This window comes from Sinocyclocheilus anshuiensis, unplaced genomic scaffold (genome assembly GCF_001515605.1).
Source record: "Sinocyclocheilus anshuiensis isolate Anshui unplaced genomic scaffold, SAMN03320099.WGS_v1.1 scaffold396, whole genome shotgun sequence".
NCBI classification, from domain to species: domain Eukaryota; kingdom Metazoa; phylum Chordata; class Actinopteri; order Cypriniformes; family Cyprinidae; genus Sinocyclocheilus; species Sinocyclocheilus anshuiensis.
Window position 1 is genome coordinate 637,982 of NW_015558623.1, and position 18,203 is coordinate 656,184.

The window sequence follows — 18,203 nt, forward strand, 5'->3', positions numbered from 1 at the left end:
GTAATCCAACAGGGCGAGACTAGAGGGATAATCCAGGTACAAGGCAAAGGTCCAGGCAGGGGCAAACAGTATCTGAACAGGGCAAGACGAGAGGGGTAATCCGAGATACACAGGCAATGAATCAGGAACCAGGAAATCAGGCAAGGCAAGACTAGACTATGACTAGACTATGAAAACTAGAGCAGGCTCCGTAAAGTAGCTATCAGCTATCACAGTGATAAACGCTAAACAATACTCAGCGTTGAATGGTGGTGTGAGACTGATTTATATAGAGTGTGTTATTGGTAGCAGCTGTGTGTGATTGGTTTCAGGTGAGCTTGTGATTAGTGCACTGGAGCATGGGAAATGTAGTCCGGGATGACATGCAACAGTTTGTGTAATGTGAGAGTCAGTGTAACCGAAGGGTGACCTCTGGTGGCGATCGAACGGAAGTCCATGGACAGGATTCATGACAATACTAAAACATTCTAATATAGTACATTTAATACAGGTTCATATAAATGAACATTATTAAAATTAATGCTGCATTGTGTTAATTTATTAAAATGCTGTGGTAAACATACCTATTCAATCAAGCATTTTTATTTTTTTGCATTTTTATTGTATTTTACTTTTTTCTGTGAAACATGTTGAATCTACCGTTCAAATAATAGTTTCACTGATCAATAAAAGAAGTTACGTTTTCCATCCACTTCAGAGAAAATACACAAATATCGAGACACATCGTCATTATCAAGGTTTCAAAATCCTTGAAATATAATCAATCCGGTATCATGCATGTGTACACTGCACGCAAATATTATTCTGATTTCAAAAATGGATGAGAATGGAGCCATGGGGTGTCAGCATGAAATCACTGCTGACCTTATATTTACTTTTTAAATGCACATTGCTGGTTTTATTGTGCATTATTCATCTGTGCATGTTCTTTCAAAGAAAATAAACGTCTGTCTTCATAAACCTTTATTAAAATGTAATAACTTGCTCCAATTCTGCTTTTCAGCTGTTTTTACAAATCCCTCTTACTTTTCAACACATCTCCCCCAACAACGTGGCTCCATTTTGGTATGTAACGCCCACTTTTTTATTATCAAATAAATTCCTGACAAATTAAATATCTTTTTATTATCTTTTTTTATTATTATTGAATATATGGAACAATATTCAAAGTGAAAAAAGGGTTTCATTCATAACTTAGTCACATTACAGAGGTAAAATGGGTTGTGAACGACATGTCATGGATATAAATGGGCAAGAACACCATAGCTATAAAATAAAATAATGCCAGATTCATTAAAGCAAGAAGAAATACAGCACCAAACTCATATTTTTGACAGTTATGGAAGATTTATAAGAAGTATCTGGGAGTGTGAAATTGCAGTCAGTGTGCCTTAAGCTTTACTACCAAACAAGATCTCACATGGACAGCTGACAAATGCCCAAGGCTGTGAGTTCTGGTGCACTGGACACTCTTTGCAACAGCAGTATCTTAGGCTGACAACAAAAAATCCAACACTAATACATTGCAAAGTCCACAGAAACTATGCTTAGCACCAGAGATCGGCAGAAATTAGCAATAAAAAACAAACACTCAAGATTAAGGCAATGCGATCACAGAATGAAACCTTGCCCTTTTAGTGAAGTCACAAAAATACAGTACCAACATCAATACAGGGTTAAATGAGGGCCAAAATCAATTAGGTTTCCTATTAAGTCAGATTACTTAAAAAGCATATGAGCTGAAAGCACAAACACTCTGATAACACTGTTATCACTACCTGTAGATGAATTTAAATGCTAAAATATTTTGCAGTAACATCTCTAAATAATGATACTTCCATTTGCAAGCACCTTGTTATGCTCTAATAAAAAAAAAACAGACACATTTCAGATGCTTTCTTCGAATTTAAATGTACAAATACTTAATAATCCGCAATACTTGACATCTCATTTAATGACTCATCTGATTGTTACTGATTTATGTAAATGTCACCACATCAATAAATATGCTTCATCAGATTTCTGTTACTGATATGTTGAGTTAAATCTTTAAAATACTTTTAACTGTTTTTATTAAAAAATAAGATGTTTAAAAAAAGGAAGAGTGCTGAAATAGTTCATTCTTTTTACACCCTGTAGTCCTGCAAAAGTGCCTTACTGATTCTGTTCTGCTCAAATTGCAGCTCACTGCTTCATAAAGGCCTTTGCTATGGTCCTGTATTACAGCCTAAGCTAAATTACAGCCTGAGCCTTGAACAATAATGGCATCAACAACATAACACCACCACCATTACATCACCATTATGGCAACAACAATACAAATTCTTGTGCCTCTCCAACTATTTAGCACGGTGCCAGTGATGAGCTGGATTAGCCAATGACTCGACAGAGGCCACCCTTGTTTCTGGCTGATGTGTGCCAGCCAGACTGTGTAAACCAACAGAGACCAAATACATGTCATTTTTAGAATTGAACTAATGAAGAATCTAATTTTCCTGTGTACAATGAAACTGTAACATTAAGAACTGAGAACTTCCAAGCAGGGGTGTGCGATATCACGATTTTTGATCGAGGACGATTACAATTTCTCCACGATCTGCTTTCGAAGAAATATAGCGCACATTCTAGTTGCAGTTCCCTATCTGTCGGTCACTACGAGTTATGTCGAACGATATATGGGGTCTCACTTGGGAGGCCAATCATCTCTGAGTTTAAGAGAAAGCGCCAATGAAAATTGGCTAGTGAATTTTGCATACCTGAGCCACTCCCCGTGCATACGGGTATAAATAGGCTACAGGTGCATCCACTCTTCAGATTTTTGCTTCGGAGCCAAGTGGTTGTATGAAAAGCTGTTATACTCCACAAAGCCATTCATCTGCTGTGTGTCGGGAAGCTGTCCTGGTTGGCGGTATGGCACGAACAGTGGTGTCCCTTTCAGCGATTCCCCTGGGCGCTTCAACTAAAAGAGCAGATTTCCTAAAAGAGCAAATCACGGACGATTCGCGTCTTTTTAAAGACGCCGTTTCGTCCGTGTCCTTCTGGATGCGGTTGTTTCCTGTCCTTGTCTTCTGTGTCTGGGCATTCAGCATGCTGAAGACGCGTTCGTGGATGGTTCATGCCCACACTGCGTGTGCGTGACCATGGCAACGCTGCGATCGCGTCTCTCCATTCTTAAAGGGAAAGGAACAGACCCCTCTGTCACTACCCGTCCCGGTTTTTCTGCCACGAGCAGAGGACCATAGGCTAGTGCTCTGGGAGATTTGAGGGTGACAGTGAGAGCTTCTCCGCCGGGCCACGCCCCATGGACCTCTCACCCCTTCCGCAGCACTTGTCCTGTGCGGCTGCTGGGTGATTCTGCTGGGCTGTCTTATGGCGGTCCCAGCATGTCATTCGGTGTGCCGCCGGTGGATCAGATGTCAATTGCAGCATCGGGTGATGGGCTGTTGACCTCTGAGGATGAAGATTTGGCGGGGCTGCCCCCCTTGGGTGTTGTCGCCACTGCCGAATCGGACCCAGAGTTGATGGCCATGCTTGCCTGGGCAGCTGTGAGCATCAGGTTGGAGGTGAATACACCGCCAAGCCCTGAGCGCTCACGGCTGGATGATTGGTTTCTCAGTACGGAGCGCAGCTCACAACCGCATTCTGCTCTGGGTTCTTTTCTTCCCGGAGGTGCATGAGGAAGTGATGTAGTCGTGGACAGCCCCTTTTATGGCCAGAAGCAGCTCGTCTCCTTCCTCCGTCCTCACTACCCTCGATGGCGGGGCGGCTAGGGGGTGTGTCGACATTCCCCAGGTGGAGAGAGCGATTGCGGTGCACCTGTGCCCGCAAAACGCCACCACTTGGAGGAATTGTCCGCGTCTCTCGTCCAAAGCCTATAAGCTGTCGGCGGCTTTCGCTGTCAAAGCTTACAGTGCTGCGGGCCAAGCTGCCTCTGCCCTGCATGCCATGGCAATCCTGCAAGCTCACCAAGCCAAGGCCTTAATAAATGCACGAGGGTAGTACCGGCCCGAGGTTGATGCAGGAGCTGCGTATGGCGACTGACTTCGCCCTCTGGGCGACGGAAGTCACGACGCGGTCCCTCGGGAAGGCGATGTCCACTCTGGTGGTCCAGGAGTGCCATCTCTGGCTCAGCCTGGTCGAGATGAGAGACGTTGACAAAATGCGCTTTCTTGACGCTCCCATCTCCCAGGCTGGCCTGTGCGGCGACGCTGTCGAGGGCTGTGCCCAGCCGTTCTCAGTAGTACAACAAGCAGACTGAGGCCATACAGCACATCTTGCCCCGACGTGATCCTCCAGCTGTCACCGTTCCGTCGCGGGCCGTGTCTCAGTCTGCTCGTCGCCGTGGGTGCCCTCCTGCGTCCTCCACACCGGCTCCGCCCCGTGCTGAGACATCGTTGAGGCCGGCACGTCGAGCCCCACGCAGGAGAGCGGCACCCCCTGTGTCTTATCCAGAGTGTTGCTTCCTCTTGGCGCACGGCGCCTCTCTGGCAGACATCTGTCGAGCTGCGGGCTGGGCGACACCTAACACCTTCGCGAGGTTTTACAACCTTTGTGTAGAGCCAGTTTCTTCCCGTGTGTTGGGTAACAGGTAATTGGTGGGAAGATCTGGCTTGGTGTCACGCTTGCTGCGCCATTCCCCCTCACATGGGGATGCAAGCACCTTTGTTCTCCCAGTAGAGTTCCCCAGTTGGCGAACCCTGGTCGAGCATCCTCCAGCACCCCCGGCAGTCAGACTTGGCGGAGCAGGCCCAGTACTGGTGTTACCATGCCCGGAATCCCGGCCAGCCCCTGTCCTTGGCTAGGTGTCCATATGGCTTGATTCCCTACGGATAATCCCATATGTATTCTTCCATGGTAATGTTTCCCTCTCTGTAAACCCGTGTCTTCCCTTGACAGACCCGCTCTGTCAGTCTCTTCTGGCAGTTGTTTCATCCCTACTCTAAGGTAGGACCTGCCTCAGAGACCCATTTCATATGTAGTACTGCCCCCTGGGTCAGTCCATATTAGTATCTCCACATGTCACCTACCTATGGGTAGGATGGGGTCTCCGTAGCGACCTTTTCCCTTAAGGCTCGCTTCCCCATCGTTCTGCCAGGCTGAAAGAACAAATAGGAAAGATTTGAAGCAATCTTCACTGAAGGTTGAAATCCCTTCCAAAAACTTTTTTTTGTGGAAGGAACAGCAGCATGGCCTTCTCCAGCAGCGATGTACTCACCGTTGGTCCCCTTCGGTACCAAGGTCAGCGCTGGGGCTTTGGGAAGGTTACGACCTTAGCGTAGCTTTTGTGGCAAACCACGGCTTGTCAACAATTGCAGCGTCACAGGGTTGTGACGGTGTTCAGGTTGTGGCGTTTTCCATGGACCCACGTTCTGGCGCCTCCATCTCAATATACTGTACAACGCAACATAATTTACATTCACATCAAACGTTAACTCAGCGGTAGAGTTACACTCACGGGACACTGCACTTATTCACAATCACAACACACTGAAGCCTTGCCAGTTAAACATTTCATTTGCGTGCTGTTCTTCTGATGCACTTTTTTCTGAGCGCGTACACCTGAAGCGCGCGCACTAAAAAGCCTGTCAAAAGGTGCCTGATTAGTGGACTCTTACCTTTCACGTCTGATTGCGCTAATACTGTCAAAAACACACAAGGTTTACATATAAACACAGTCTAAAGTGAAAGTAAACAGCTGAGAGAAAAACGGATGCGTGCAGGTCTTAAAGCAACTCTTTTCCTGAGCGGGCATGGCCATTTGTAAATTGAATGTGTCTGGCTTCCGGTCTCATCCGCGTCCAGCTATTTTTAGCTGTACAAAAAACAACTCGTTTTGCTGCTTGATATTGCAAACTGGTGTGTCTTACCATATGAACCGGAAGTCTCACACATTCACAGAAAACGGCTTACTTCCTTGTTGAAAAATAAGGTGGATACCAGCCGTGCCGCGCGGCACGTTTCAGAAGCGGCTCTCCAAGCAGCATCGCTAAAGATAGGTGCCTAGTCTATTTTTGATGGACGCTAAGTCCAAGCTGCACAGTTCCAATACAAAATAAATATGCTGTGCAGACGAAAACACAGCTACAAATATTTTATCCTTGTCGTTCATACTTTTAAGTTTATTAACTTCTGCAGCACAACAAAGCATAAAAACAATTAAACTGGACAAACCATTTAAAAAACTTAACCATGCTAGAATATCAAGGAAAATCAAGGTGGGAAAAAACACGAAAAATCGGGAAAAACAACGTCGAAAAGCAAATCTCGTGGTCTCGCGTAAACAGTTGCGTCGCTTTTGAAACGCTCCTGTGAGTTGTATGGAAGCCTGTTTCTGCCACTGAATAAAAAAGGTAATTTCGATTTTTTTATCTCACAATGTTGACTTCTTTTCTTGCAATTGCGTGTTTACATCTTGCAATTCTGACTTTTTTTCTCAGAATTGTGAGATATAAACTCGCAATTGCGAGTTATAAAGTCAAAATTGTGAGATAAAAAGTCACAATTACCTTTTTTATTTTTTTTTATTCAGTGGTGGAAACGGGCTTCCATACAACTATAAAATAGACTTAACGGCAGAACGACAGAACAATCGATAGAATGACAGCTAAAACAGTACCCCAGATAGCACAGGCACGTCTGCAAGATGTCTGTTAAAGATCGCTTCATCTGGAAAGCATCTGCTGTGTACAAACATCTGATGGACGTCTTTCAGATGTCAGTTTTACATTCATTCTAAATCATAAACATCTTAAAGACATTTTCTAAACATCTATTTGACATCTGATAGGAAACGTCCTACAGACGTATTGCAGATGAGCAAAAATACGTCTTGCAGATGTAAATGCAGACGTCAAATAGACGTCTCTGTGATGTTTGTGTGCTATCAGGGATGTAGATAAAAGATAGAGTGAACCATATAGGCTAACAAATGATGGAATGAACGACTGAATGAATGACAGATAAAACAATAGATAAATAGAGCAAACAATAGAACAATGGATTAAATGAAGGAACAAGCAATAGAGAATGATAGATAGACCACGCAAAACAAGACAGAACAAACAACAGACTGACAGATAGAACAATCAAACGACAGATCACAGAGTAACAGAAAGATAGATCTATCGCTCAAGAATTCGACTAATCTGAGTAATTGGAGTAAAATGAGAAGTTGTGTGTGTAAATAAATAAAGGCAGAATAACAGAAGGATAGAACAACCGAATGACAGAACAATATATAGAATGATAGATAGAACGATAGATAGACATAGATAGATACACATGAATATTTTATATATATAATTGTTTATACATATATAAACCCATTGTATGTAGTGGATGTAACTAACATGCCATCTGCAACAGTAACACATGCTGTAGCCTGCTATAACATTTAGACAGGAAGTGCTCATATTTGTGCTCATTTTGAAAAGGGCACTTGTTATATAAAGGCTACTTGGTCTTGATACGCACACTTGCTTTCTGCAGGATAGCGGCCTACATTTTGCAAGTATCACTCCATCATTTTCCCCCTCAGAGACAATGCATTTTTTAAATGTAATTTTTGCACAGCTTGTCTAAATTGTGGGTTTTAGAAAACTCCAGCCCTGGATCCCACATTTGACAAAGAAATGCTCAGAAGCCTTCCGTCAGCCTGTCAAATCGAGATTAAACTCTGATTCATTATCACGGTCCAACCATAACTCACATCAAGGCGATTTATCTGACCATATAAAATGAGATGACAGTCAATCCAACATGGAAATAAAATTCACAGCTTTTTTATAGGGACTTCTCAAACCTGAGCCACTGGGAGATGATTATATTGTGAATTGCCCCAGGCCTTCAGGACATATTTTTGAGAGCCAAAAATTATGTATTTAGAGTAAAAGGCTCCACATTTCTATCACTGGTAAGACATGAGGGTCTGGATTTTGCTTCAGCGCAACAATTTGTCAGAAGCACTCAGTAAATTGGAGTAATCTCTCATAACTGAGAAGTCGTGTAAGGACACACAATGGCACGGGTATCGTATAACCAAATAAGACATCGAGTTCTATGTAATTTATAGTAGTACTACACTCCGAAACACATATTTCTGCATTTCGTCAAGGTAAAAATGTGAAATATACTTTGCAAGTGCCTACAATCAAATAATCAAACTAAGGAAACACAATATATCTGGGCCATAGCAGTTACTGACCAATATTAGTGTTTCTTTTTTTTTTTTCAGTTAATGTCTCATAGATTTATATTTATTGGCCAATATTGGCTAGAAAATGAATGAAATAAATCGTGACATTTAATACGGTTACTGCATGTAACAGTACAAAATGACTTTCTAAAGAACCTAAACAGCAAAAAATGGTTTGTTCTGAAAGTCCTGGATTTCTGATGTCAGACATCCAAAACATTAACATATCACTGCCAATATATATATATAGGATCTGACAGCAAATTCGCACCATTTCACATGCAAAAAGTCCATTTTCATAGTCTCAAAGGTACAGCAGCAAACTAAACTGCGTGTTTACATTCAGCACCAGATAAAACATGATAAAAACAGAGCTTTCTATTTCTGCTGCACTTTGCTGGAGCACCGCCCACACTGAAATCTCATTGGTTGAAAAAACTGCTGCACATACTGTAACGGTATATTGAACATCATATATGTTCCCAGTGGCTTTGAATGTGCTGCATCACGCAGCATTTTCTCTTTCTGTGTGTATACAGACAAATTACATTGTGCCTGGTTAAGACATAGTGTAATGGTCAGAGAGAAGGTGGAAAATTGTAATGAAAAATAAAATTATAGGACAATTATAGTGTTTTTGAGCACTGGAAAAAAATACTAACATTATAAGTGGACCTAAGGGGGAAAGAAAATGTGTAATCAAAAAAACCCAACATGGCTCCTTTAATGTTATAAAAATCTGTGTTATAACTTTAATAATTATTTTATGTAAAACCTATGCACCAGCACAACCACTGCTTACATGTGACCAGTTTTCTTTCTTTTAAGACAGATTACATCATAATTTCTCTCAGAGGCACACATACTTCTGAGTATAATAATTTTATCATCTAACCAAACTTTAATCTTACTCAGTAGGGTTTATTCCCCATGGACAGAAGCCTCTTTTTTGTTTTCCAAAGCATAAAGTAGTAGAATGTTTTTAGCACCATCTGAACTCCCCAGAAGATTGTCTTAGATTTCTCATAAGCACTTCAAAACACACCCATGTGGTTTGGCAGCACTTTGCTGATTAAACAATTTGCCCGACATGGCCATCATTAAAGCACATCATATACGACATCTCTATCTGACATCTTAAGTTTTCTAGAGGGAAGAACTATCAGGGAGCACTTTAAAGGTAAATAATAAAACTGGAATCACAGAACCAGTAGTTCCATAAATGCCTTATCATGTTATGCTCTGCTAATGAAACCCACAATTACCCATATTCCCAAAGGAATATGTTGCATCATGATTGCATAAGAAACAACAGACAATAGGTCTGTAACACATTTAGAAATGGCAGATATGGGATACAGTTCAGTGAATCTGAACTAATTCGGAACCACAGATTATTAGAGACAGATGTGTTGGTTATTAAACAGCCGAAAACCAATTTTCACTTTCCTTTTATATGCTTAAATAATTCTGCTCTAACAAAAAATTAATATGGTGTTGCCATGTTTCATATAACATTATACATTAACATGATATACTGTATATAATATTGTATATTTATTCTTGGTAAATACCATGGTAATCATTCAGTATCATAGTATATCATAATATTACCATTGCTTTTTCATGGTATACTGCCATTGTAAAACTAAGTCTGGAGTAGAAAAAAAACTTCCATCCAGAATAAAAAAATAAAAAAATAAATGTATTTATAAGATTTTTTTTAGGCTGTAATCCAAAAAGAAAAAAAAAATCATAATTTTAATGTGTCTGTAACCCTGAAATCTGAAAATAAAAGCAGCTCACAAGTCCATTCACATAACTGGACATTAATGCATAATAAAAAAACACAATGGCAGTGTTATTAAAATGAATGATAGCGCTGTTTGTGGCCGGTCTACTTGCAATCATGTATGAGGATCATTACATGAAGCTGAGGAGCTTAAAAATACAGCTTGGAGACATTAAGTGGTATAGTGATAAAAGCAGAATAAGGAAGAGTACCGCTTTAATGGGAACTTTTTTAAACACGCTGAATACTGAATTTACCCTCACTCAATATTTTGCTTATTTGCCCAAACAATAGCTTTAGTCCAAAAATATAACAAACTGACACCAAAGATTTGAGTTTTCAGCAATTCCTTTAGACGGGAAGCTTGGAAGTGGGGGAAAAAAAAAGAAAATTGTACTACATTGATGCACCTCCACTACTCTTAACCTTACATTTTCACCTGTCTTCAAAAATCACTCAGTTTCTCACAAAACACATTTTTTGAGGGTTTCCTTTAACTCCATCTGATCCCAGTAACAATACAGCTTTACCTTGCTCAGTTACGGTCCTGAACCCTTAAAAAAGTGTTTCCACTTTAAAAAAAAATGTGCAATTGTGTGAAAGAGACCTCTACACTACACGCCGGTAGTGTTAAAACAAAGGGGAGACTTCGCTTTCCCAGTAGCATTTATGCCTTTAGTTTAGCCTTTTAGCCATCAGTGCTAAACACTCTGAACACTATTAATAAACCATCGGACCCAGTGCTTTGTGCACAAGTGCATTCATTACACACTTTTTACACACTCTCGAGAGGTATCTGAGATATAATAATTTCTAGCACCAGAGGGATTGTTTTTCCTAATTGACAGCCATCTTAGATCCATTAGTACACTGCTGTCAGTATACCCAGCTTTGATCTGTGATGTCAGCTGGATAAATTTCAATGCTTGGCAAATATGCAGATAATTCCGTAGCAGAGACGTGTCAAAGGCACTCAGCATATGCTTGCGCTAAGACACTGGCTGTCTCTCGATAAAAAGAAAGAAGGGGGTGGAAGAGAGCGTGAAAAGGGCTTTCTCTTTTTTTGAGAAAAAATAAACCGACTTTGAGATTCAACAACGGCTAGATGGGGAGGGGGAAAAATCATCTTAATATGACACAAGAGGCTTACAAGTCTCAGCATGCGCACAGGCGAAAGAAGTATCATGGGCCCACAGCCTCTCTGTGCATAATAATGTTTTGAAAAATCGCACGCCACTGTTTGCTTTTAAAAACCTGCAGAGTGCAGCGGCAAAAGGAGAGTCTCTTACTGGAGGCGCAAGGCGGTTGACAGAGAGCATTTGTCTTTATTTGCTGGGCTTCACCCTGACTTACCGCACGGTCTGCTGAAAGAGTAGAGCCCCTAGATTAGACGCTAACGGACTTCTCAGGACACTGTCCAAAATGCTATTTTGCCTGGCGTGAGAGTGGCCAGCTGTGTCTTGGCCACATGTAAATGACGGCTTTGTTGCTTCTTAACTCGGGCCGCCCACTGCATCCTCTCTATGTAAACAAAAAAGTTGGAGTCGCTTAGGAGGATACAGTAACAACAAGAGAGACCTGAGGGGCTCTACATTTCCCTGAAGGACGCAACATGGTATAAATCTCCTAGCAGAGATGACGGGTATTCAAAATACTACATGAATCAAAACACTTAAAGGGATAGTTCACCCAAAAATTACAATTCTATCATTTACTCACTCTCATGCACTGTAAAAAACTGGTGTATAAACAACTTTCACTCAGAAATTGCTAGTAAATTTCAGAAACAGTTACAAAGAAAAAGCAAGTAACGCATTGAATTAAATGTGAAATGTTGAAGTAGAAAAACTGAAATAATATTTTCTGAAAACATACTCAAATAATTGTTTTTATTTACTTTGGTTTATTAAGTATATTGAAAAATCTTCTTTTAGAGTGTATTGTTACAAACCTATAAGAATTTATTCTATGGAACAACACAAAAGATTATATTTTGAAGAACATTTGGGAACAAGCAACATTGACTTTAATTTTATAGAGAAAAAAAAATCCCCCAAAGAAACTATCAGGTTTGGAATGACCAAAAAAAAAAAAAGAATTTGAATTTTTGGCAGACCTATAACTAACAAGCATCCTGTGCATGTGTTTTTAACGATACCCACCTCAGATCTGCATGCTTCCCATAAAAGTTGTTTTTATTGTAATATTCATTATTTTTTATGTTTTTATTATTTAAAAAATGATTTCACTAGTGTCAACAGAGTGATCACAATCTCTGCTATCACTTTTATGCAAGAAAGTTACAATTAATGTCACCATATTTTACTTATTAGTCGCCTTCACACGTCTGTTGCCAGTGAATTGAAAATGAAGTGTAAAATGAAAATGACCTGTAAAACTCTTCAACCCTGACCAGCGGGCACATACCACTCATATCTCTAACTTTTCTCAGCAATGAGGAGGAAAGTATATGTTATATAGAAGTGGCCTTCCTGACAGATTTTCTCAATTCTTCCACCAGCAGACACCATCCATTGAAATTTTTATGAAATGCAACCACCCCAGAATCTCTTTAATGTCACTTGCACTACATCACTTCTGACAGGCCGCCACACTTACCATAAGAACACACTCGCTCTTGCTCTCATACTTTCGTCTTGATAATGCTGGTAACTATTTGTGACCATGTATATATCAAAAGGCCATCCAAAACGGCTTAGATGTTAGATGTTAGCCTGATTGATACAAATCTCATTTGCATGCATGCATGCAATCACATGTGTATTGTGACATGAACATAAACCAGGTTGCTTTGAAAGAAAGCCTTCACTGCGAGAGAAAGATAATCATACAACATGTCCTGCATTGTTATAGCCTGACCAGTGATTAACATTAAATATGATCCATGTAAAACCTCATCTGCTTGGCCACCAGACGAGATGAGATTGTACTCAACGCAGGGAGCTGCAGTCTGTGATGCTGAGCGACAGATGCTAGATAAGTCTATCCAACCACATATACAAATGAGGTCTATAATTCAGTTTTATTTTGATCGCTCATCTTTGCCTACAGAACCCCAACTTTGTTGTGAGCCATATAGTGGCTAAGTCAATAAATAAATCAAACAAGGAGCAAAATATAAGGAAGCTATGACTTTTAACATGTGATGCAGAAAGTAAACCCTTCAAGGGAAATAAATAAATAAATTCTGAGTGGTTTATGGAGTTTGTGGACAGCAATAATCAGTAAATCCGGCCAGATTAAGCGATGGAGGGACAGTGAGAGCGGATTAATAAACATCTGCGGAGGCACTAGTCTCCAACATGACGCTCTCTAACCGAATCAAACCCAGAGCATATCAGATCATTAACCCCAGCGCAACATGTCTCAAAGCATCAGTAATGCACACCCATCCTGACATTAATGCGCTCTGTACACAACCCAACACCAGCTGTTTCAGTAAGGAAGATCAATTCGAGCAAGCTTTGAAAAGTCAACAGTGATGATGACTGTCACAGCAAACATCAAGATGCTTGTCACTTTCACCTGATTAAAAGTGACAAACAAACATTTACTTTTTGAAATAAACAACTAGCTTTAGTATATGTAGAAAATAAAATATCATGAACAACGTGATGAACATACACACACTATATATATATATTATATATATATATATATATATAGTACGTTAATTTATCCTATACAGTGTATATACTGTATATGTTCATCATCAACAGCAAAATACAAGTGAAAAGTCACATGATAGTCTCCACGTGATTGGCTGATCACACTGTCAGTTGGATAATGTTATCGTAGCAGGTGCAAAAACCGGCCTGAATGTGTCAAACTAGTGAAAATGGGCAGACTCGTTACAGAGTAAACAACTCACCCACTCACATATCATATCTGTCATCAACTTGAAATGACTTGAAACACAAAATGATCTGTGAGTGATACAGTTTTTAGTTAATAAACTAAAGGTGCACTTCTGTGTTTGCCGCCATCATGACACCTGCAAGTGCTTACTGATGATTTTATGAATAATGATCCCAAAGAAGGTCACTTTTAGCAATAACAACCAAACATGAGTTTGAATTAATAAAAATATACAAAGTATTCTTGCTAGTTACTGCAGTACTAAAATTACATTTGAAGCAATGCAAAACTTTAAAAAATGTTGTTCATGAGAATTGGTTTTATACATGGTTTTATACATAGCACATACAAATAATAAAATATGAATACAAACATTATAGAAAGCTATTATTTATTTATTTATTTCACAATTTTCAATATTGTAAGGTAAATTATGTTCCAAATAAGAAATGAGCAATGAGCCCAGTAAACATAACACTGGAACAATAATGGACCAAAACAACTGCAGAGAAAGGACTTTGCAGAGTAACCACATCACTACTATATATATATATATATATATATATATAATTACTAACAATAATAATATACTGTATGTCCAACTAAATAATAATTCTACTATTCTACTATAGTACTACTCTAATAGTCATTCCAAGTAATCATTTAGTTCACTAATGTACATATTGTCTTTCCAACAAGAAATAATCCGACTATTATATCGCTATTTCTACTACTACATCTTCTGTCATTAGGACTGCTACTCGCAATTATAATCTTAAATAATAATGAACTGATCTTCAGTGGTTTGCTTGTCTATCGCATGCATAGAAATACCTTATAATAAATGGAGAGAGCAGTCGTCAAAGTGTGCATGTGTCCCTTCTCAAAGTAAAGGACTGAAGAAAATACGACGCTAACCAAAAACACAAGGCGAAACGTGCAACGGCATACTCACTCTCCACATATGTTTAAAGGGCAGATAGAGAAGCAATATAAACCCGAATTCAGTGTGACGGAGCGATGCACAGCTGATAACTAAAGACGCACTTCCTTCCTCAGAGTGATGCTGGCTCTCTGCGAGACGCTCACTGAACCGAGCATCCGAATAACACAGAGCGGATCTCCAAAAAGTGCCGCTTAATGGCAGAATATGCGAGCGCCGGCGTTCAGCTGGAGATATCGCGCTATCCACACACGGTCCCCGCTGATTCCTGCATGAACATGATTCATGATCAGCATGAGCTCGCGCTGCTCGTGTGGCAAAGGGGTGGGCACCTCCCACATACTGTGCTGGAGGGCTCCCAAAGAGTCACACAAATCACATCATCTTTGTGTCACGGAGGGCTGAGGCTTTGACATTTGGGATACGAGGACACAGCTGATATGGCAGAAACGTAAACTTGCAGTAAAATGTGGCCATTTATTATTCATTTGGCATTCAAGAGGGCGCGATGCTTTAGGTGTAAATATTAAATGCCATACCATAAAATAAACTAAGAACTATAAATAACCTTATATAAGGAGAAAATATATATTACGCATGTTCAGCAAGGCAATACTTGTATGGTAAAATATAAAAATTGTTTTGTAAAAATAATTGGGCAAATTGGCATTCTCGGAATTCCTTGTGCCATCCATAAATCTGGATGTTAAAAACTTACAGAGTAACAAAAATAGTAGAGTAACAAAATATTACTATGTGCTGCTGTTACTTGATTTTCTACACAATCTGATCTTAAACATGAATGTTGATTCAGCTTAATAAATAAATATTTTTGACTTTAACAAAACCACTTACTTTAGATATTACAACATTTGTTTTTCACCTAAAAAAATAAACATTCAGTAAAAACATTTTAAAGGTCAATTAAGCAGCTGCTAACAAAATATGTTCTAAGAACGTTCTGCTAACTTTCCCATTAAGTAATGAAAATGTTATTTCTGAATGTTCTCTGAACATTCAAAACGTCCAGTTTTTAATGTTTTTAATTCATTACTTTATTCATTTTATAATTTGACAAAAGTTGAAAACTTTTTTTTTTAAACTTAACATTTAAAAAACAGATGAATATCTAGCTAAACCATTTCAGAAATAAAACATTCCATGAATCAAGTATAAATAACGTTTTTCTAATGCTTTGAGAAGATTATTAAATACCACTTTGAACAAACATTCTATTAATGTTACTGGAAGAATGTTTGTTCATAAACTTGAGAGCACCTTGCCAGAACATTAGCCAAAGATCTGGAATGTTCCTTGCCAACTGGGTGATGTTACAAAACATTGGTGAATTACTCTATTCTCCCAATTATATGACTACATGCTAATTTAACAAGGTGACTCCTGGAGACCCAAGTGATATGTAGAAGTAATGATATTTACTTTACCTCAAATTCTTTTATTAACCTCATTTATTTTGTTCCTCTGACCCATTCAAACCCCAGAACACAACAATTATTACGGCTTTAAATCACAGCAGCATACACCTTTCAGAAATAGCACTTTTATCCAATAGACTAACACTGTTTCTATTTGGGCCCAACCTGACTCCAGCAAAAACACTAGCATACAATAAAACAAACCCAATTAGGTAACTAGCAGAAGAGTATCTCCTACACACTGTACTGCATTCAAGTTTTACTGTATATGTGGGGTCTAGAACCTGTACTGTACATTTTCATGTATCAAGTTAAAATATTGTTTGTAATTAGTCCTGATAACATAGCTGAGAAATATCAACCTGACACATCTTAAGCATGTCTTACAAAACCCCAAACAGAACATCAGTAAAGCAAAAATCCTGATGAGTGGTTTTGCAAGGAACACAAGAGCTCATCACAGAACACAGTTGCCAAATACAATCTAAGAGAAACCCTTATGAAGCAGTTGCATTAGCTGATAAATTATGTATATGTCTTTTAATGAGATCACATTGCTCTATGTCATTATTGGAGCTAGTCTCCCCCACCTCCTTGCCTTAATACTATCACATTTTCCTCAATTAAGTAGGATCAGAAGACTGATCTATCCAGGCACCTGCGCCAGGGGGTTTATAAGCTGTTCAGTAAGTGTCTTGATCAATGTTAGGGGCTTATTGACATGCTTAACTCCCGATGGCACCCTCTGTCTGCTGTGACAGAACGGCAAGGTGGAGTGCGTGACATGTTTTGACACTGGTGTGACGGGGTTGTTAGGTGCACGTCTGTGTGTGTTGCTGTGTAACTATAGCTGCTTTGCATATGTTCATGCAATTCAAAGACAGGAAAAAGGCAGCAGCAGCACACAAGTAGTGTGATTTCTCATGCACAGCTGCTTGAGAAATACATCTACAATGAATCCATCTTCCTTAGCACTCATATCCTCTCCGTGGGAGGCAGATTGCATTCACATCGACTGTTAGCGGACATGCTACGACCATCAAGATGCTCTGGCTGTGTGTTTAGGGCCGGTGAAGTTTTAATGCAGTAAAGCTTCCACTTTGTGAGACTGTTGGGGAGGGAAATCAATCATTTGTTATTAGATACGTCACCGCATGTCCACATGGAAGATGCTAATCCACTAGGTGGCACAAGCTAACAAGCCTGTTGTCGAACACTGGCTGTTCAAATAAGGGTAAACCGCTCACATTTGACTGTTTGGGGAAAAATATAGCGCTATTGACAGCTGCTGCATTCATTTAAGTTGGTAATTTTTTTATTTACATAATTATTGTGACACCTTGTATTGCATACCAATCTCAGGGTTACACTGTAAGTAACTACATTAAACAGATTCAGGCCCCTCTACAAATGAATTCCACATTTGATCCCTTAAAAATTTTCATTATCCACGCATAAACCCTAATTATTGTAAGTGGGATTGGAGAAAATCTTCTTCTTTTAAAATAGTCAATTCAAAGGCGATAATTAAAAGAGAAGTAAATTGAATTCCTGATGGGATTAACTTGCAGGAAAGACAGCGGGGAAAAGAGCAACAGCCTTGAAAGGAGAGCAGCGAACAGCAGCTTCTTCACTGTCTTTGTGCACTGAGACACATTTGCTGACTTCTCGTGCTGCATACATAATCGCTAAATCACTAAAAGATAAAAACGATGTCTGCAGCAAGGCTGACTGCATGTGAACAAAACAATATATGCCAAATTATTACACCTCTACTTACAGTGACTATTTAAATATGAACTCTTTAGTACCAAATAGTGGAATTGCACAAATTATGACTATTGCGGGACTACCAGTTTATTTAAAGGGGTCCTATTATGCGTTTTCACTTTTTTTCAACTTTAGTTAGTCTGTAATGTTGCTGTTTGAGCATAAAAAAGATCTGCAAAGTTACAAAGC

The 18,203-nt window shown here is 39.5% G+C and overlaps 1 protein-coding gene across 1 annotated transcript in view; it reads right to left on the reverse strand.

The window, feature by feature from the left end:
• The window catches only part of LOC107680721 (contactin-4-like), a 151,655-nt gene extending 136,590 nt beyond the window's left edge, over positions 1 to 15,065 (reverse strand). Inside the window, exons 1-2 of the mRNA XM_016476755.1 lie at positions 14,913 to 15,065; positions 946 to 951 (exon numbers count right to left, since the gene is read on the reverse strand). The gene's annotated coding sequence lies outside the window, so the exon portion shown is untranslated. The remainder of the gene's footprint in view (positions 1 to 945; positions 952 to 14,912) is intronic.
• Between the last annotated feature and the right edge of the window lie 3,138 nt (positions 15,066 to 18,203).